This window comes from Lepisma saccharinum, chromosome 5 (genome assembly GCF_977018435.1).
Source record: "Lepisma saccharinum chromosome 5, izLepSacc3.1, whole genome shotgun sequence".
In the NCBI taxonomy this organism is placed as follows: domain Eukaryota; kingdom Metazoa; phylum Arthropoda; class Insecta; order Zygentoma; family Lepismatidae; genus Lepisma; species Lepisma saccharinum.
In genome coordinates, this window is record NC_139233.1 from 9,283,133 (window position 1) to 9,305,286 (window position 22,154).

At 38.1% G+C, this 22,154-nt stretch overlaps 2 long non-coding RNA genes across 2 annotated transcripts in view; one reads left to right on the forward strand and one right to left on the reverse strand.

The window, feature by feature from the left end:
• The window catches only part of LOC145988200 (uncharacterized), a 54,966-nt gene extending 47,582 nt beyond the window's left edge, over positions 1-7,384 (reverse strand). The window contains exon 1 of the long non-coding RNA XR_014441711.1: positions 7,338-7,384. This is a non-coding gene — a long non-coding RNA (uncharacterized LOC145988200). The remainder of the gene's footprint in view (positions 1-7,337) is intronic.
• Positions 7,385-12,592: 5,208 nt separating this feature from the next.
• The window catches only part of LOC145988201 (uncharacterized), an 81,148-nt gene continuing 71,586 nt past the window's right edge, over positions 12,593-22,154 (forward strand). The window contains exon 1 of the long non-coding RNA XR_014441712.1: positions 12,593-12,647. This is a non-coding gene — a long non-coding RNA (uncharacterized LOC145988201). The remainder of the gene's footprint in view (positions 12,648-22,154) is intronic.

Here is a 22,154-nt window from a genome sequence, read left to right on the forward strand (position 1 = left end):
GAAAGAAAAACGCACACAGTGTATGATCGCTACTTTACTTCAAAAATATTCACACGTTAAAATTAAGTGACACTGTTAAATAATTCGTTTATCTGCGCTTTCGTTTTGCATAATAATGTATACGTAACCTCCCCCCTCGAAAATCTTGGGCACGCCACTGACTCTAGTGTTCAAAAGGATTAATCTTGTGTTATCTGCAAAATAAGAGTCACGGTTTTGTTTATTCGAAGGCAAGACAAGAATGAAAAATTGAATCCTTTATGTTGGATGAGTCATTGCTGTCAGAAGCGATATGGGCAGAAATAAAGTGCCAGAAATATTTGTATTTTAGAGGACACCTTTTCCAGCATCCTTGCGGCAAGGTACGTGCTTATTTAAGTTGTAATTGTAACTATAATTGTGAAAAGTGGAAACATTACAAAACAAGCGGTTTGTGTAACGGGCTATCTGTTACGCAATTTGCCGGCATCTGATGCATGACAAGGCCGGTAAGCGGCCGACGCTTTTGCGGTGGCATGCTGCAATAACCTCCCTGTACCTGAACAACGAAGATCAGTCTGTTGTTGAAACCTATTGTTGAACTTGGAATTTCTTTGTAGATAGAGAAGTAGGTTCTTCGCGAAAACATTCCACAAATAAGTCTTCACAATCACTGTAATTGTAGCCATTACTAATTGCTAATTTCTGAATTTTGGAAAGTATTCAAATTAATAATTTTTAATGATTAAGAAATGATTCTAGTTACTTAAAAAAAATAGACTGAAAACATTTTATGTAGGTTGTGTTCAGTATTTGACGACGCAACTAAACTGTGTACAACTAAAGAAAATAAACATTAATAATAAATATTAACTCTGCCTTAACCATGCCTAACGATGGCGCAGTGGTATCGTCGTCGCCTTGTAATCAAGGGGTCCCGAGATCGATACCCGGTGGAGCCACATAGTAGTTCGGATTACACTTTAAACTGTAGGTCCAGTCCCGATTTGCCTTACTGTGCATGAAGTGGACATTTAAAACACCACCTTGATCAATTAACCTTGCCTAACAAGAAAATTACTTAAGTGATATGGGGGGGGGGGGGAGTGTAGAAGTTCACACATTTCTTATCACTCATATTCAAGAAACTATTTCGTTACTGATGTACTGCTTCCTTTGTTGTTTATAGAGAACTGCAGTTACATAAAAAATAAGAAAGTTACCATAATCATCAGAAAATAATAACTTATTATTCACAGGGACGCAAATCCTTACCTCTATGATTTTATGAACAAAAGTGATACAGAAATATTAGAAATACCCTAGGAAAGCATGTAATCGATTTTCATTTATTAATAAAAATATTAAAATTGAAAATCAAGGGGAAAAAAATAGGGCTAGACAGACTTAATGTTATCAACGAGATACTCGAAAAGACAACCACGTCCATTGCTTCCTTTTGTTGTTTATGAAGAGCTGCAGATACATAAAAAATAAATAAAAATATAGTTAACAAGAAACATGAACTACGTAGTCTAATAATTTACAGTCACTCACAAACATTAGGTGTGTTTTAGAAACGTAATACAGGAATATTAGAAACACTCTAGGGAACAATATACCTAACTGATTTTCAATGCCTTGATAAAGATGTTAACATTCTTAGAATCAACCCTTGAATTTTGAATTTAAAATTTTGGGTGCGTCAGCACTTTGGCAATTTTGCACTCGTCACTTTATACGGGGTCCAGTTCCTTACCTGAACGAAAATGTAACTAATAACATAATTGTAACATTGGAAAACTAAAAAATTCTGACTTAGGTTAACAGATATAAAATAAACATAACTGTAATGTCTTGTCGTAACTAAAATATTAAAATATTCTGACTTCGGTTAAAAGCTGAGGCTCTCAAGAGGCACTCAGCACACATAAGGACAAGACACAGGACAACACACACACAATATTATACTGACCATAGGGCCAGTCGCCAGAGCCTCGTTCGTTTGCAAAATGCAGTCCAGTGTGTACTACGTGGAAGTGAGGTTGACAATTGGGTGTACTACGTGGAAGGTCACCACTTATACCCCAACCAACACTTGTCAAATATACAATAAATGAATAAAAATAAAGAAAAACGTATCATTATTATACAATAAAGATAATACAAAGCTTATACAACAATAAAATGATACGTCGAATTAATTAGTATATATAAAAGATAAGTAATGAGTCTTCAGTAGTTCATTGTGTGTGTGCGTGTTACGTATGCATTGCATGATGTTCAAGTGCTGGTGCAATTGTTAACATATGACGGTTAATGTAGTTGTTGGGACAATAGTAAGTTCTTTAGATTTTTCTTTAAACTTAAATGGCAAATAATTTTAGTCAATGGTGCAGGCAGTTTGTTCCATTTCCTGATCCCTGTAACAATGAAGGACTTATAAGTGGCGGTTTTATGTTTGGGGATTTTTAGATTCTTATGTTCGACTGATATTCTACGAGAACAGATCTTATTGAATAAGTATTTTAAGTAGCCACTCTTAAGTATTTTGTGCACCAAGGTGAATATTAAGTGTTTTCTTCTATTGTTAATGTTTAGCCCTTTTTAGGTTAAATATGAAACGTACACAACAGTCCTGAATTTTTTGAAGTTTATAATTTAGGCCCTGGGAGATATTACTGTACACTGGAGCGCAATAGTCTAATGTGGATAGATCGAGTGCTTGCATAAGGCGATCTTTTACATTATCGTCCAGAGTATGTTTTAAATGATACAAAGATTTAAGTTTCCCCACACAGTTTTTCAACTTCGCTTAGCGGTATACTGTCGAGAGTTGGAGGAGAAGGTGCGTTTTGTGAAGTCTTTTAAGTGTACAGTATGATCCATGAATATTACCGTGCAAATTGTCCATCACTATGTTCGTGCACTTTATTTGACCCAATAAGAGCTTCAAGAATTAAAAGAAAACTCAAAACAAGCTGTTGACAACTTCTGCACCAGCATACATTAAAATCCATCGCTTAAAAATGCACAGGATGTAAGAAAAAATAATGAAAATAGTCATGGACAATTTGCACGATAATACTCATGGATCCCAATGTACCATGAGTGCCTATGATCATGAAGCAAGATTTTAGAGGATGTAATTGAAGGAAGTTTCTCCGTGACCAATTTGTCATAGCATTAAGATCCAATTGGAGTTCGGTCATCACATTATAGTAGTTTTCTGTATTACGCTGAATATGGATTTGAGAATCGTCAGCACACTGATGGTAGTGGCAATATTGGACAGCATAGACGAAATCAGCTACGTAAATCATATACAGTATAGTAGTGGACCTATTATACTTCTTTGGGGGACGCCTTGTTGAAAAGCAAACCATACAGATTATGTAACTTCCGGTTCCCGATATTTCACACGTTGTTTTCTGTTGCCTTGAATTCTGAGCGCTTGGTCTCAGCGGGGATATACCAACTGAGGAAGTCCCAGTCCAGGAACTATGGCGAAAATTCCCAATTTAGGAACAAGGATTTTCATGTGGAATATTTGATGTGGAGTTTTCCCAACTCAGGAACAGCTGCCTCGGGAGGGAAGGGGGAGAATTAAGGACGGGTATTTGAGAGGCTTGTATTGTTTCTGCATTTTACCCTGGAATACAACGTACATATTCCATTTGCGGAAAAAAAGTGCTGAGCTTTATCCGCAATTTCGTCTCTCTAATATATTTTGTGTATGTTGCAGATATCTGCTTGTGGTTAGGTTAGCAGTTACATAGGTATGCGTAATGTCAACAATCTCAAACGTCAATTCATCCTCCCACGAGGCAATTTGTAGGACTTCCTGAGTTGCGAAGACATTTCACTGAAATATCCAACTGGCAAAGACCAGTACCTGAGATGGGTCTGTTTTCATTGGAATTTCCATACTTCGTGAGTTGGGAAATCCTGAACTGAAATATCAAACTCGCAACGACCAGTACCTGAGATGGAACTCTCATCATTGGAATCTTACATAGTTCCCAAGTTGGGAAGACATTTCACTGAAATATCCAACTGGTATAGACCAGTCCCTGACATGGAACTCCCATCATTGGAACATCCATAGTTCCTGAGTTGGGAAATCCTGAATTGAAATATCCAACTGGCAAAGACCAGCACCTGAGATGGAACTCTCATCATTGGAATTTCCACAGTTCCCAAGTTGGGAAGACATTTCACTGAAATATCCAACTGGTATAGACCAGTCCCTGACATGGAACTCTCATCATTGGAACATCCATAGTTCCTGAGATGGAACTTTCTTCTTTGGAATTTCCATAGTTGCCGAGTTGGGAAATCATGAATCGGGAATAAATCGCTGCATCCTACTTAGTCTACTGATTAATATGGCACTGGCAATTAGTACTAAATATTCTAGCTGGGGTTTTCAAAGATTCTCTCTAACTTTCTCATTATACTGATAGAACTTACAGTACAATTTACTACACTCCACCCAGTGATAAAATCAGACGGTGACCCGGGAGGTAAGGCTATTTTATCGGTTAGTCAGTCAACAGTTGGCTCTGGAATGGTGGTGGTCTGCTTTTGTGGAGTCCTATCGAAATTTACACTTAACTTAATTGCATATCAGATATAAGGGGCAATTTAAAAATAGTAGTTTTTGTTTTTATTAGTGTTACAATTTGATGTCTATGACATTCCTCCACGTAAAGTTTGACATCCTAATCGCAGGAAAGTGACTCGATTCAACACTGATTCTACAGTTACAGTTTACTGTTATCTACGATTCAGTTGCGTGCACACTAAATAAGTTTCTAAAAACTGGATCATTAAAATTACATTAATTAGGTTAATTATGATTTGACCGATACTTTAAAAAAACAGTCATGGTCATTTATTTTACTGTAGTTGGAAAGCTGTGGAAATTTATGGTATTAGAAACAGTGGCCTGCACGTGACCCGGAAGAATCCCGTCCACCAGGTGTCGAGCCTACAATAATATGCAACACGCACGCCAAGCCAGGTGTTCGACATTGCCTGTACAGTGGGATCCATGAGTATTACCCTGCAAATTGTCCATCACCATGTTCGTGCACCTTATTTGACCCAATAAGAGCTTCAAGAATTAAAATAAAACTCAAAACAAGCTGTTGACTACTTCTGCACCAGCATACATAAAAATCCATCGCTTAAGAACACATAGGGTGTAAGAGAGAAATTAATGAAAATAGCCATGGACAATTTGCACGGAAATACTCATGGACCCCACTGTACAAGAATCCACAGGCCTCGATGCGTGGCAGGTTTTCTCTCTTTACTTGAGTACTAAGAAGTCACGCGAGACCAGATATAGTTCCTGCAGTCAGACACGAGCACCACTGTCGGTGATGCCAATGGCCATTATTTTTCACTACGCATGGAGACATTTGAATTTATGCTAGTCGCAGGGGTCTTAAGGTTGCATAACTGTTAGATTTTGTAATTTTTCAAATTAGTTTCATTATTATGTCAAACCGACTACCACATATTTCCCAAATTTGTTCTGAAGGTTATAAATAGGATAGCGTGTTTCGTTCATTTATGTCGCTTTTCTGGTCTTGAAATCGTAAATCTTCGCTCGGTTTCATTTTTACGTCGTTTTTTCTTATGAAATGTGGTAATAGCATTACCTGCTATTTGCACCAGTCTGAAGATACAAGCTAACAAATACTATATACACTTCGGATTGTGTTACTACCAATGTGGTCTGTAGAACTAGATAACTCGCAATAACGATGAGCGAACGACGATTATTTCAAAGAGATGACAATGTGCAATGTAATGTAAATTTCATGTTCCATATTATGGACCCCCGTGCTTTAGTGTTCAGCATCACGTGATATCAGAATTGTAATGGTTGAAAACGTACTACATAACTCCTATATTGAGTATAAAATTCCCTTCAGATTGACATTTACGAAAACAAAAGAAGCTATCTTTGTGCCGTAGAGAAGATAATAACACCAAGCAAGTCATGAACAGTATTACTTTTGAAAAGAAGGGTGGGTCTAGAGCAACTAATTTGGATACTGAATAAGCAAAATTACACAAGAGAGAAAATCTGTAGCAAGAGTTTTCAAAGTTCTTTGAAAAATAGTTTAATTGATTGATTGATTTTGTGTTTTAAGTCCACTATATGCACATAGGGTAGCTCCACGAGGAACCAGAAAAATTTCCCTCCCTCTTCAATGCAGAAGCACCCCCAAATACATAGTTAAAAAAGATCCCAGCAGAGTCAAAAAAAATTCCGGCAGCAAGTTTCCCGTAACTACGCCACGTTCCAGAGATATACTACACCACGCCCTCCACAAAATTGTCAGTTGCTACGTTAGAACCAGAAAAAAATAACAGAAGATACAGAAAGCGAAGCGCACGACATCACAACATGAGAGAACAAAGCTTATTACGTCACGCGTAGAAAATTCACGCCCAGTATTCTACCACAAATTTTCCCAAAGCGGATAATATCAAATAAGCATAGTTACATGCAAAAGGCCTTAATGTTCGCCAGAAGTGTCATTGCCACAAATTGCGTCTAGCACGCAACACAGTAAATTAAGGGTGAAAGCGGTATAATTACCGCAAAGTGCATAATCATGCAAACTATTAAAAACACATGCAGTGAACACATACCTCAGGATCACTACGAACGCTGAATGCAACCTACATTCAAGACATCACGTGATGAGCGGCCATCAGTGAACATTATCAGGCCACGCCTCTCGATGTCTTGGAAGGACATCCTAACCTAACCTAACCCAATCGCCGCCACTGGGTGTAAGTGATACAAATATTTTCTACTACGGAATAAATCTATACAATATTTAATTTGAGAAAACGTGATGAACATTTCAAGTGTTCCTTGAAGAATTTAAAATCTAAAAGTAGGCAACAATGACTACATGACTCGTGCATGTGAGGCGGTGCAAAACCGGAATGAGCGTTCGCTGCAGATAAATGAGCTGGGACTTGCAAGGCCTGCCGGTTAGTTACACGTGGGCTTTCGATGCTTGACGATTCAAATCACAGGCGTACTGTTCTTACTCGCTCGCTCGCCAGCCAGGCGGGAGTAGTCAGTAAATCTGGCCGATGTGCAGCGCTATGATTAGAAACGGATTACTTCAATTACATTTTTTCAGTGTAGGCTATAATAACTTAAGATCAATAACTTCACTACAATTAATAGATTCTCAATATTTACATAATCGATATAATATTCCATAGTTCATATTTCTTAAATGATTTTTAACAAGTTGAAATATACACGAATTATCAGCAATTACAATTATGAAAATAATAAGAGACGTTCCACTAACTTCCTCCAACTTGTGCTTCAACATAGTAATGGCTTAGTCCAATCATGAAAACCTAAAATATAGAAACGTTTACCTTTCACAAAACATCATCATAAGGAGTTTATTTATTAAGTTGTTTATATGGGTATGAATGAAGTACAAAATGTTTATGAAATTGTTATAGGTATTGTAAGTTAGATGATTTTTAGCTTACAATATCCATTGTCGTGTCTGTTTAATGACCTCTTATTGCAAGGTGTAAGGACGATTTACATGCAACATAATTATTGGTAGGTCACGGATCGCGACCCATCAATATAATGGTCGCAAATATGTTAAATGGGCTGAACATTGGCACTCTTTGAAAGTGTGTGTCCAGATGAAATATATTGAAATATGGTGATATCATCTGACTATCTATCTGGCTGTGGTGCAGATAGTGTTTTGATCCATGACTTACCAATGATGACGTCGGATACAAACAGGCTCTGTACGGGCATTAAGAGGTGGTACGAGTGAGGTAGACGAAACTACAATGCAATTTGTGCATTCTGAATCATATTTATATAGTCATGGCTATATAAGAAAGTATTACATTCCTCAGATTTACAGATTAGACTTCAATGGTCGATAATATGAATATTTTTTCTATTTCTTGTTCCTTGAGTTTGAATTAATGTGTAAATTCCATCAGAAGAATTTTAAACTTTCAAGTTTGCAATCAGACAATTTTCATTATAATTATGAATAACTGTTAATAAATTGAGGTGGCATGTCAGATATAAATGAAATATTGTTGTGCCTTTCATGAATATTGTTACTACAATGTTATCAGCAAATATTATTTGTATGTTATTAATTAATACAAAATAATAAGTAATTTTGAAAAATCGTACACTGAGAATTTAAATGTTCTATGTCCAATTTTTTTTTTTCAGAAGAGTCCTTTAAAATTTTACATGATATATTTTTTGGACCTTTGTCACTATTGTGTGTGAGACGAAAACTAGCAGGTGAGCAAATACTACCACGCAACTAGTCCATGTTCAACTGGAAAATCCAGCAGGAAATCTAGCTTCCTGTGATACAGGCATTGGTTTAGTTTCTCTCTCTTAAAATGTAGTCAAGAGAAAGATTTGAAAAGAGCATAGATTGAATTGCTCGCAAAATAATGAAAAAAATCACTTCTCGTGTGCTATTTTGAAATACTTCGACCAATTTTGATCAAATATAATTCCAGAAAACTTCTAAAGTTTAGACATTGGTGGCTGTTTTCTGGCATGTACTGACTGAGGAGTATCCTAATCTAGTGAAGTAAACATGGACGAATTTTTGCTTTTTTCAACTTCATATTTGTGCGAGCAAGCCTTCTCTGCTATGGCGACAATATCCGCGATTTGTTGCCTGATATAAAACATTTGTGCTTTAAGGATCAATCGTAAGTCTCACATTAATAAAACAAAACTCTTTTGAGTGATTTCCAATGCAGTGAATTCTATTCTATTCTGATGTTTGTTCCTTATATTATCTTTCAATTAATGTATAACATTGGTACTGGAGTAAGTATTTATTTCACAATAAATATAACTTGTTTCGCATAACATATTCCACGTCGATTTAAGTATAACAATTAACAAAAAATTCTAACAAGGGTGAACCAAGTCTTTTTCTCTCTCCTAAGGGTTTCGCGAATGTAAGAATTTTGTGAGTCCCCGTTCTAAGTGGTATCTAACTACTAGAAAATTTTATACTCAAAAGCTATAAATATCAGCAGTTATTATGGCCCAAATTTGGTCAATTTCCCCTGTGCCTTATCAACTTCCTCTACAAAACGATACATTATATTTTCAAAACTGGAACACAAGTAATACTTTAACAATTCTTTGAATTACCTACAATTCAAATAGGTAGCAAATACAATTTGTGTTCTGTACTTCGAAACAGACTTATAAGCATGGTCTAGGAATCAGAGTGGGTGTATAATAAGGTTGTACGCAATCGTTAGCATGGTTTTTAAAGGTCCAAGAACGAATAATTTCTAATGGGATCTATTCGGTTCCGTTGCAGTACCGGAACATTTTTTCTCGCATAATTTGAATTCGGACCTAGTTGCATATTGCTTCATTTAAATCCGAACTTGGTCCGTATTTAAATTGATCCGGAAAAACAATCCGGGACCGAATTGAAATACTTTAATGATAAAAAGGTTCTTTACTGTTCAGAACCCCTTTTAGGTGTGCTGATTTTCTCTTCCGGACAGGAATTGAATTTATTTACAATTCCTACCTTTAACAATCCTGATTCTTAATACACTAAAAATTATTCACCGTCAACAGTAAGACTGGTCAACCCGATGAATTTATGAAATAGCGTTCATGCCCGCGAGGACATCAGGGCGAGCAGCGGTACTGTCGCCCTTTGAAAGGGTCAGTAAGGAGGGTGCGAACGAGACAGGAGGCTTAGTGGGTTGCGTTCGTGCAGTGGAAAACCTCTCGTCACCCGATTCGTGAGTAATCAGTGCAGTGTGACACTATAATGATGACAGAAAGGTAGGCGGTTCGTTGGAAAGAAGAATGTCTTCCACCACTCCCGTTCTACAGCTTACTAGCCTTGGGGTGCAGTGTGAAGACGGTAAGCTCTGACAACACGGAGAACTCGCTGGTCACCACAAGTTCAAACGGGATGATCAAGCCCGATCTACAAGCAAGGCGACACAACTTTATTGTAGCAAATTAATTAGTATCAAGGTTTGTTATTAAGTCTAATTTCCTTGGGCTAATTTCAAACTATCCCATATCCGTTTCGGATACAAAAGATAATCCGGACATCCAAATATCCGGAGAAATCGGATATACGGATACAACAGATCTGATGAAGGATTTGTAGAAAATCTGTACAGTGAAACACGAGAATAACGAATAGAAGAGTATATGAATGGCTCATAAAACGGATAAATGATAAGATTATCCGGATAAAGCACACATTCGGATATCCGCATATTTCGGATAATTCCGATATCCGGATAAGTTCGCTCCCAGCACGTATCCATTTGAAAATTTTAACTGTTTTATGGTTAAACGGAAAATAACACTAGCAGTGCCAAAACATATTTATTGTATCTCAATTGGAGTAAAATTTATCCAACGCAGAAAAATCAAATTATTCTCCATATTGGATCATTCCATGTCAAATCAACCATGGTCTGAACCTTGACATCTCAGAAATATATAATTTTTGGTGCAGTGGTAGTACCAGTAAAGTTGACGAAAACTGCCAAATTTAAGATTTTTTTCGGCTCTTAGTTTTTGAGTTATTGACTTTCAAAAGAGCAAAAATCCCAATTTTTCACTACATTTTGAAATCCTTAAACAGCTGTAGATCAAATACTATTTGATCCAGAGAGCTGCAATTGGTGTCATTCTCTTCTGCTTCTAATGAGCTTTAATTTGAAATGTAACATGACTGTGGTATTTGAATTTTGTAATTTTTAAAAAACTTTAAACATTTTTTTTGAAAAATCTCAAAAACACCATTTTTAATTTATTTGATAATAATATGTTTTGAAGACTATTTAAATTGACTATTTGTGTGCAAAATTTCATAATGGGATTGCAATGGGTTCCTATGGAAATCAATTTTTCCGTATTGTAATGTGTACGAAATTTGCTAAATTTGTTGACTTCCATGTTAAACGACAACTATATGTTGAGTTGTTGATGTTGAAGTCAATTTTTGGACTACAAATAACATGAAAATACCTTAAATTTATCACTTTTAATATCAGGTAAGCAAATTGATAAATGTACGAGGGGAAGTCATTAAATAACAGGAATTTTATTCTAAACTTCATGGAGATTTATGCACAACGAAAATTTCTGTTTGGGCACTCAAAAAGGTTCCTTAGCAACATCGCCATGAAGGAGTCGTGGATCGAGCAGTATGCGCCTGCGCAGTAGCGCTTACAACATGGCCGCTACACTGTTGAAGAGCAACAAAGTGTTTTTCGTTTTTTGTGCTCAGAGGGAGTGAAACCTTCTGAAATGTACAGCAGAATGAATGTTTAGTACGGAGGCAATTGTTTAAGTCAGGTGAGAGTGTACAAATAACGAAAACGACCGATATTAGTGTGATATCCATAGTTTTTGGTGTCGCTAAGATGAATAGTGACACTACGAATGCCGTCCAAACTTCTGGCACCCCTAGGGCTGGCGTGGGAAGTGGTTGATATGTAAAAATAATAAAAAACGACCGATATTAGTGTGGAATCCATAGTTTTCGGGGTCGCTAAGACGAATAGTGACACTACGCATGCCGTTCTACTCCACGTTCATCACTCATCGGCGTGGGGGTGAGATGGGGTGAAAAATAAAATGTCAAAAATGACATACATTTGTGTCGAATCCATAGTTTTCGAAGTTGCTAAGCTAATTAGTGACCTTCACGATGACATTTAATTAGTCTTTTTTATTAATTTAGCTTTATTCTTTGGCAGATTTCATTACATTAACAATGCCTCCAAGGAAACGTAAGGCGACTGGCCAAGTGCAATCAAAGGCTAAAAAAATTAAACAACAGCGTAGACAAGAAACTGTACTGTACTTATACTTTTAAATACCTTGTAAATATAATTACTTACATTTTACACAATAGTTATTCATTATTTTCCTGTCTAATACAAAATTGGCATAAATAAAAACCCGGACAACGCCGGGTAATCAGTTAGTACATTAATAAAAGTTTATCATAGTACACATTATAACTAGGAACATTTATTCGTTTTTACCGTTGTGCATGTACATTTTTAAAATCGTAAATTTCTGTCTTCCTCATAAAGTACGTATTCTTACTTTTATATACCAAGATAAAAGAGAAATTTCGATTTTTCATTACTTGTATAACGTCAACCATGAAGTGCTTAATACGCATAATAAGATCAATTAAATTTTATGCCACAGTGAACGTACATAGACAAAGATAACAGAAATAAATGAAATAAATTTCAGAAACACTGCCTCGAAATAAGATTTAGATTATTCGCATTAATGTGGAACATTAGACAGCAATCAAAAGTAATAAAAGATATGTTCCTCATAGTGACACATAAAGTATAGTTTCGTAAACTACGTACTATAAATATCTTTCCGTTTCAGAGGGAGCATTTATTACTTTATGCCTAATCAGTAATAAAGGAAACGCAATTATAATGCAATGTGTTAGAATTTCTGTGTACGAGTTCATATATATAGCTATAAAACTATCTGTATGAAATTTGCTTTCGCTAAGAAAGGAATTTCATCGTTCGAAATGTATGTGCTAGCTTTCGTTCTTTCGGTGAGTTTATTTTTAGCCATTTTTTAATTTCCTTATTAAGCATCGCTTTATTGCTTCTGGCTACTCGCGAAGATGGGGACATGGGCGTATATCGTAACGAATTATAGAATTGTACTTTCTTTAGAAGAAGGAAGAAGAATGAAGGAAAAAGAGCGTGAGATAAAGAGTCCAACCTCATTCTATATGGAAGTTAATATGTGTAGCCTTTTAGGTGAAAGTACAGTTGACAAGGGAAAGCCACCTGCTAGAATGTTCCAGAACAACTTTCTAATAGTCTGGAGGGGAGTATTGTTTGTGTATATATATCGTCCTGTTTTTGTACCTTGTTACATTTGTACTTGGTGCAGAGTCTGAAGAAGACCTTGCTATAAGGTTGAAACGTTACGTTTAGTTTGTTTTATAATAAAATTAAATTACTGCCTTGGTCAGCATATTGAGTTTTTTTCTTTAGAAGCTTCAATCTGACCGAGGGTCATTCACTTGTTTTCACCAGCTGTCTAATCCTCTGAGGTACTTTAATTTTGCAGAGTCAAGTGTGTACAGACTTCCTGAAACATTTGAGTGACAAGAAGCAAACAGGTAAACAGGTAGCAATCTGCTTACAAATTAGGAGGAATAAACTTGACGAATCGGCGTGGATGAAATCTCCACTGGCAGAGGTTTAGAGGGGAAGGCAGGTCTGGTAGACACACACTTTTGGATTTGACGTAAGACAGTCAGGAGTACTTTTGGGAGTCTTGGAGGGAGAGTAGTCAGCCTGACTTAGGTTGAGAAGCAAGGAGAAGTCTGGAGAGAGTCAGAATTATTTTCTGCTTCGATCTCTGATTTGGTCATCTATCTTCTAAGTCTAGACAGGTATTTATCCTAACCTCACCATTATGATTCTGGTTTTTAGAACTTTCGAACCTGAATCATAATGGTAAGCTTAGGATAAATAGGAGTTTCCGTGATTGCGATTGTTGCAAAGAGGTGCTAACAACCGCAATCAAGGAGGCTCGGCAATGTCCTTAGATGTCTCGAGCTATTTCCTGACTGGAAGGGTGATGGCTAAATGTCTGGGGTTCGGAGGTCTTTGTGCTTTACATTTCAACAATTGTACTGATTGTTACGATATATAGCTGACGTAAGGAAGGGGTTCAAAATTTTTGTTCATTTAGGGTTCCTAAAACTGCTCACAAAAAGTTTTGCATCACCCAAGAAATGATAGAAAGAACAATCGCAACATGTCCCACTGGGCCAGCTGTGAGAAAGCACACGGTGCTGTGCAAGATACCCATTCAACCCAGCATAACTCGCTCTTCAGACGACAGCCACGACCAGCTGAGCATATTTGTGTGTTCGAACATCTCAGTATTGTGGGTGGTAATGGTCAAGGCTATATCTCCCACTTACGTAGAGAGACTCAAGTAGTGAAGGTGCGTTGTAGACGTGCCCAGGCGTACAATATCGCAGTTCGATCGGGCAAGGGTTATCGCCTTCGTGCAGAGTGGGATGTCACAACGGGCGGTAGCCGCGACGATGGGAATCGCACAGAGCGATGTCAGCAGAACATGGAGAAGGTTCACAGACAGTGGGACAGTAGCAGATCGCCACCGTTCAGGTCGACCACGGGTAACAACACCAGCCCAGGACCGTTTGCTAGGAATCACAGCCCTGCGGTACAATACCAGGACCGCAAATGAGTTGCGAAATGGCCTCCAACAAGCCTCAGGCGTAAGTGTTTCGACCCAGACTGTTCGCAATAGACCACGAGCAAGAGGCTTACGTTGCCGAAGACCCATGCGTCGGCAACCTCTAAGTGCAAACCAACAGCGTGATCGTTTGGTGTGGGCACGCGAACATGTGCATTGGGGACCTGCAGATTGGTCGTGTGTACTCTTTACACATGAATGTAGGCTTTGTCTGAGGGCTGATTCGAGACGTGTGAGATTGTGGAGAGGCGTAGGACCGCGGGAGAGACTTCGTCATATGCAACCTGTTCATCCATTCCAAGGAGGTGGCATTATGATTTGGGCAGGGATTATGCACGGCCGCCGAACGCCCCTAATTGCAATTCAAGGGACACTGACAGGACCGCGTTACATCAGAGACATCCTACGAACAACTGTGGAACCATACCGTCGGAACATTGGTCCAACTCTTGTGTTCATGGATGATAATGCCCGGCCACATCGTGCAGGGGTGGTGCAAGATTATCTGCAGCAGGCCCAAATTAACAGATTGCCCTGGCCGCCAGGAAGCCCAGACATGAATTGTATCGAGCATGCTTGGGTCATGTTGAGGAATGCAATGGCACACCGTCCTGTGCTCACAGACTCTCCACATGAGCTTCTTTTGGCAGCACAGGAGGAATGGGATCATTTACCACAGGATGACCTTGACCATCTCATTGCGAGCATGCCCCGGCGTGTTGAAGACCTCATTGCAGCTCGAGGGGGACATACCAGGTGGTAAACATCCTGTCTGACGTAACAAATAGGCAGATAGCATTGTTGTGCCATTTGTTTCCCTTTGCTACTTCAGCAGTGTGTCATTTTTTCTTTTTTTGGATTAGTGTGAACGTTCTTTTTCATGCCATTCCCATGTTTTCCACGTTTTCTTCTTTCTTGTACTGATTGAGCAATTGTATGTTTATTTTCTTCCCAGGAATACAGTTTTTGTTGGTGATGCAAAACTTTTTGTGAGCAGTTTATATTTCATAAGTGAAAATCCGGGATACTATTCACCGGTAGCTTTTTAGGGAGCGGGGGTGTGGTGCTGGACACGAAAAAGTTGTATGTATTGTCATTTACATGCCATTGTGTGGTAACTTTATTTAAGAACTGCGGACTGAATAGATGGGCACCCAAGCACTGACTCTTTATAGTAAGCAGGAAGATAATCGTAATTGAAATTCATGACTGCCAGCAGACGGCGGCGCCATCGTGAAGTTAAAAATATTTGCAGTACCGTCTGTATCTCGTTAACTCTTGTATTATGAAGAGGGAGTGGTTCAATGTAGAGTTAGATTGTTTTGTAAAATGAGCATTTTAAAATTACGTCCACGCATTTAAATATTAAAAAAGTTCAGGAAAGTATAGTCTTAATCATTTCTTCTTTCCACCCGATTCCAGAACATTTGTGCATCCTTAAGAAACTATTCGGAACACCAGGATAAATGATAAGATTCCGAGATTGTCCCTGAAAATCCGATACGTATAGCGTCTCTAGGTATGATCTGGCTATCAAAATCCACTCTGCCACCACATGAAAGGTCACGCATTTATTAAATTAAATCTATCTACGAACTTCTAACTTTTCTACAAACAAAGAGCAGAAAATGCTTTTGAAAAAGCTAATCCCAGCTTCCCTTTTAAAAAAAGAATTACAATGTCAGAATTAGTCTTTTCCTCCTTACTACAAAATTGAAAATAACATCATCGTTGTTATTTTAATATTCGTATGTATTTGAATGTACACTTAACAGAACAGGGTCCATTAGTCGAGGATCTCCCGTTGAATTGCGAGGACATTTTTGCAACCTCCTTAATGTTAAACACATCCTGTCGGGTGTTGAAGATGAAACTGGTAGTGTAGCCAAGATCACCAACAATTTGTGCATATTTAAGTATTGGGTTGGTGCGAATGAAATGTCCGCTTTGACATCTGGTGGGAAACTCACCTCAACAACACAACACAGGGATTGACTGAGGTCACAGGTCTAACGTCATAAACTCTGTATACGTCCAGCAAACAGGCTGGAGCACCCAGACAGTCAGGAGGCAGTGTGTTGCTGAACAGGGACATCTGAAAGTGCACCATGGAGAACACACAATTGCGAGTGATTTGTCTTTGTAATTCAAACTGGGACATTCTGCTCAGCAAGCCGCCAAAAACACTAACAGTGCATTTGGACCTGGAATGGTAAATGAACGCACCATTTGCCGCTGGTTTGTCAAATTTCGTTCCGGTGACACAGCATTGCAAAATGAACCCAGTGGCCACCGACCAACATCATGGTCGGATGAGCTCCTCAGGAACACCATGGAAGCGGGCCCTCGGAAAACTGTTCGTGCCATTGCAGACGAGTTAGGCATACACCATACCACTGTCGTTCGGCGGCTCCGTGCGATCAGTAAAGTGAAAAAGTTGGACTCATGGGTACCACATGATTTGACACCCGTCAACAAGACTCGCTGTCTGGAGGTGTGCAGTTCTCTGAGTGTAAGGAATAACTGGGATGGTTTCCTGCATCGGATTGTCACTTCAGATGAAAAATGGATTTGCTATGACAATCATAAACGATCAGGACAATGGTTGGATCGTGATCAACGTCCAGGGCGATTTCCGAAACCACCTCTCCACCCACGGAAGGTGTTGTTGCTGGTATGGTGGTCTATGGTGGGTGTGATCCATCATGTCTTTCTCAGGCGAGGTGAAACCATCAATGCAAATTGCTACAGTGCTGAACTCCATGAAATGCACCACAAACTTCTCCACAAGCATCCAGCAATGGTCTACAGACATGGTGTCCTCGTGTTGCACAACAATGCTCGCCCTCATGTCGCACAAAGGATGGTGCAGGCTCTCCATGAGTTGCAATATGAAACCCTTCCTCATCCAGCATATTCTCCCGACCTCTCTTCCATTGACTACCATCACTTCCGGCATCTCGGTCACTTCCTGACAGGGAAAACATTCGCTGATTATCGGGCGGTGCAACATGGCGTTGAGGAGATCTTTGCGTCGCAGACTCCAGACTTCTTTCGCCATGGAATCCAATTGTTGGCTGAGCGATGACAAAAGTGTGTGGCTGCAGACGGCGACTATTTTGATTAACCAGGTATTGTAGTTTTGATTTTTTTGGCCTTTGGCAATGACGCACCTGGGCCGGACATTTCATTCGCACCAACCCAATACAAGAGCGTGTCACAATTTTCTACTGTCTACAACGCATACCCTGGACATTTCTTTTCAATTACTGTTTGCCACATTTTTAATTCAGATTTGAAAATGTAAAAAATATCAACCAGGCCATCCAACATTTTGACACACTGTTCCAATGAATGAGGAATAGGCATTTCATATTGGAATAAGTTGTTGCAATTTTTCAAGGTGTTGACTGTGTTCAGAAAAACTTGGGTTCATTTCTACTACAAAATGGTCCAAAAATGGACAACAGTAAAGTTTCTACTATTAGAGTATACGATTTCACAAGTCACCCTACTGAGTATTGATACTTTTCTGTCCATCTTGTGTCAAACAACTTGAGAACGATACAGTACCTACCTAGCTATCTTGCACTGCATTTTTTATAACCAAATTCATTATACTTCGCTTTCTGTGCCACTTTTGGCTAATTTCCGAAGATCGGGATGAGTGATGACATGATGAAATTGATGAATGGATACGCACAAAAGCCAATGCCCATTCCGGGTTTCGAACCCGGGACCCACAATGTGCTAGCCACGGAGGGGGGAGGGTGCTCCTTTGAGAAGACTCGAGGGGAAAAATTTAAAAATGATTTTACAGTCTCAATATCGTAGAAATTCCACAGAAATGGGCAATGGAAATGGTTAAAATATGTGCTGAACAATGTACAAAAATTGCTTTTGGACACTTCTCCTATCTCACCCCCTTAATTCTACCACCCATTACATCAGCACCATCATATTCTTCACCTACTATTTTCTTTTCTAAATCCACACCCACTCAACCCAGAGAGAGTAGAAGTACTAATAGCTGAAGCTAACCCAGATGCAGTTACAATCTCCAATAGGGACAAGTTTCCTATTCCGATCTAGAGTTTGGAAAATGGTTTATCGACTTTCTGGATTATCAAACAGTTGGGAAATTTCAAATTATCAAAAAATTAGAACCCGAGGAATACTTAAATCTTGAATGGTAACAAACCATATCGGGAACTTCTAATGAAATTATAATATTCGTGCTATAAGTTTACAAGCAGCTGCTTCAGGCAGAAATTACATGTGGCATTATAGAATTTGTGAAATGACAGAAGTCTTGTGAGTATTTTCCAGAGAAATTCCGAAACTTACAGGGAATTGCAGACATTTACGGGCCTCCCCGATGGCGCACTGGTAGCGTCGTCGCCTTGTAATCAAGGGGTCCCGGGTTCGATACCCGGTGGAGGTACAAGTGGTTCGGATCCCACTTTAAACTGTAGGTCCAGTCCTGATTAGCCTTACTGTGCATAAAGTGGACTTTAAAAAACATATCAATCAATATCAATCAAGCAGACATTTACTTTGCAGTACCATCTGATGTGTGGAATTAATTTATTTCCCATCCGTATTCCGTTCTATACGCTTATAATTTGTGAGAACGAAATAAGTCTGAAGAAATTTTCACGAATAAGTCTCTGCGCATAGCGGATAGAACAGGTAATCTGCTAATTTTACTGAACCAAAGGGGAAGGGTTTGAACCCGTTGAACCCCCCTTAAATGCGCCCATGGATGGGGATGAATTATGATTCCATGAAATTGATGAAGGGATACTCTAATAGGAGAGCAGGGACTCGAATCCGGAAACTCAAATGGTGGGATCAAAATGACCACTGAAAATGTGTTACGGTATTATTTATCTACAAAGGGTAAAGTACATTTGAATGTCAAATACTTTTAGAATATTAATATGGGAATTAATGATTACATATATACGAGGATCAGTTAAAAAATAACATTTTGTCGGAAAGAGACATTTTGAGGAACGTGGCTGGAAACACTGCTCACAGTTCTTATGAAATGGTTGCGCAGTGGGGATCGAACGTTGTCAGTGGTTGAACATGTCAAGTCGGTTGGAAGTGTTGTCCTAACTGGAAGTGCGCGGAGACTTGTAACGTTCAAGTTGCCGGGTGCTTTTATATTTTGGGTAAACTGGGCCCCTTTCGTTACAAACAATTTCCCTAGAGTCCTGGATCTAAATTATGTGCACCTCGGCATACGTCACAAAATCTAAATGGGGGGAACAGCGATTAAGAAAAGGTAATGTAACAGTCTTTACAAGGATATTCGCAACAAGTATTTATACAAAGTATCCAAAGGGAGGAGAACGTATTCCCAATAAAGTTTTCAAAAAATGCGTTGCGCAATCCCTGCAAAATAAATTGTGTCACTAAACTATTACTACACAACTTTCTACAAATCCACCAATCACTAACTACTATATCACACACACTCTTGCATACTAGTAAGTATGTGCACACGACGAATCAGGAAGGTAGTTAGAGTAAATTGTATCAACAAAAAGTCAAAGATTCAATTTAACAATTTAATAACAGTAGTGTAATTCCTTTTTGGCATTCTAACAATTTACAATGGTTTTAAGCGTAATTTTTCCAGTAATAATCAATGAACTCAACAACGAATTCAAAAAAAAAAGTCAACGCATCAAACTAAGTCAAAAGTATACAATTTATTTTAATTTGCGTTTATGTGCAAGTTTTAAGTTTCTTTCATTTTACATTACATTGATCAAAGAACTCTTCTTACACCTTCAATAATCAACAACCACCGATTTGTTCGTGATAAGTTCATAAAAATGTGGAAAAACCCACCTTTTGAAAAGACAAACGTCTCCAAGAAATTACAAAAATCTTATTGGTACGTATAAGAGAGGTTCCACCCCTTTAGATGCTCATTCCTAAATTACGTGTTTCATTGCCTCATTCAATTACAAAGAAAGTTTTAACCAAGTCTAAGCGACCAAAAAAGGGGGGGGGGATGATGTGAGGAGAAGTGACATTAACGGAAACTTCGTCGCGATTACCTGATGTATGCTTTTGCGACGTGTCTTACAAAAATGCCAACCGTTGTTCTCGTTAATATGAAAGTGAACGTAAGAACATTGCAGAACATCTAATATACTACACAATTTTGTATCCGCGTATTTTGCGTTTTCATTTTATCTATTGAAAGTGAGGGACAGGTAACGCAGTATCGAGATGAACAGTTATTTTACAACAAGCCGTATTCAATTCTCAATTACGCAAAAATTTCACCTTTTTAACAAGGGAAGGTTTATTTCAGTAATATGGCGCACTTCGTAAGCAACTCTCACTTATCGTGCTCGAATATTGAACTCATGCTTTTTGTCTGTCGCACTTCTATTCACCACTAATATAACAAATCCACAGTTGCCTACCTTGATTTTGCACGAAGCCACTCTCGTAGTCCTGGAAAAAGGTTGGGGTGCACAACTTCCTTCACTTTTTGATCGTCAAATCCTCGTTGACCAGCGTACGCCTTGCTTGGATTCCGACACAGTACATTTTCGATAGCCAAAATTACTCATAATTGCAGACTGTCGAAATGGCCTTTTTCACAATCCGCGTGTCCATATTCCAACATGTAACGTAATGTAAGAAATAGTGCTTAGCGGCTTTACAACAAATGTCCCGGAATTATATTTAATGAAGCACTTGCAATTCATCGCGTGTTATAAGTAACATGGTAGCGAACGTCAAGGTTCAAAGTTTTGTTACCGATGATGCATTATGCAGCGAATCAAAAAAATAGTCGACGGAACCAAACGCAATACACAACTGTTGCCGCTATCTGCACATGTCTGCTGCTCTTGCCTTCCGTTGATTTCAGGGGGCGTGGTTTTACGATTTGATAACTCGAGAGTGATTATGGGAGCCATCTGTCGTAAATCATGAGAATTAAGTCATGAGCGATTCTACATCGCTTATTTTTTTTTGAGCGGAGCATTACTTTTCAACAAAGTTGGAAGTTGTAAGATTTTTGCTAAGTAACTTGCAACAAATCGTTACAAATTCTCCCCCCACTGGCAATGACAAAAAAAATCCCCCACTTGAGCATCTTTACAAACGTGAACCTCTAACTTGTTTGTATCAATCAATCATACACAATGAATTTTAAATATTCAAGCATTAGAATTATTTACGATCAAATATACAATAATAAGAAAATGATAAATAGTAAATATAGATAAAACCTAGGAATTATCAACAAACATGAATATAAGAACACTTGTATATATATATATGAAAAAGTAATGACCTATACACAAAATGCACCAAACAAGTAATGACAATTTCAAAAATGATTAGATGCAAAATTTAGACATTTGATTATATAAACCCGTATATAAATAGTAAATCACACGATTGCATTATAATAATATAAATATATATGTAAATAAATATGATTGTTGGTTCTGAAACAAAAACAAATCAAGAAAAGACATAGAATATACATTATTTGAATATTTCCATTATAGAATCTTCATAATAACATAGGTGTTTGCATGCACGATGACCAGAAAATGATGCAAATGGAATCATAATCGTAGGTTGTCCCAAAATATGCCAAGGATCGATTTGGTAAAAAGATTGTGACGAATGTTTCCTCCGAAAAAATACATGAAAAGAAAAAGAATCTAAAATTAAAATATTGAAAAGAAGAGGGGATAGGAAAGAAGGAGGAAATATTGATGTTACAGAGACAATTTACGGAATGAGCATCTTTACAAAGTCACTAAAG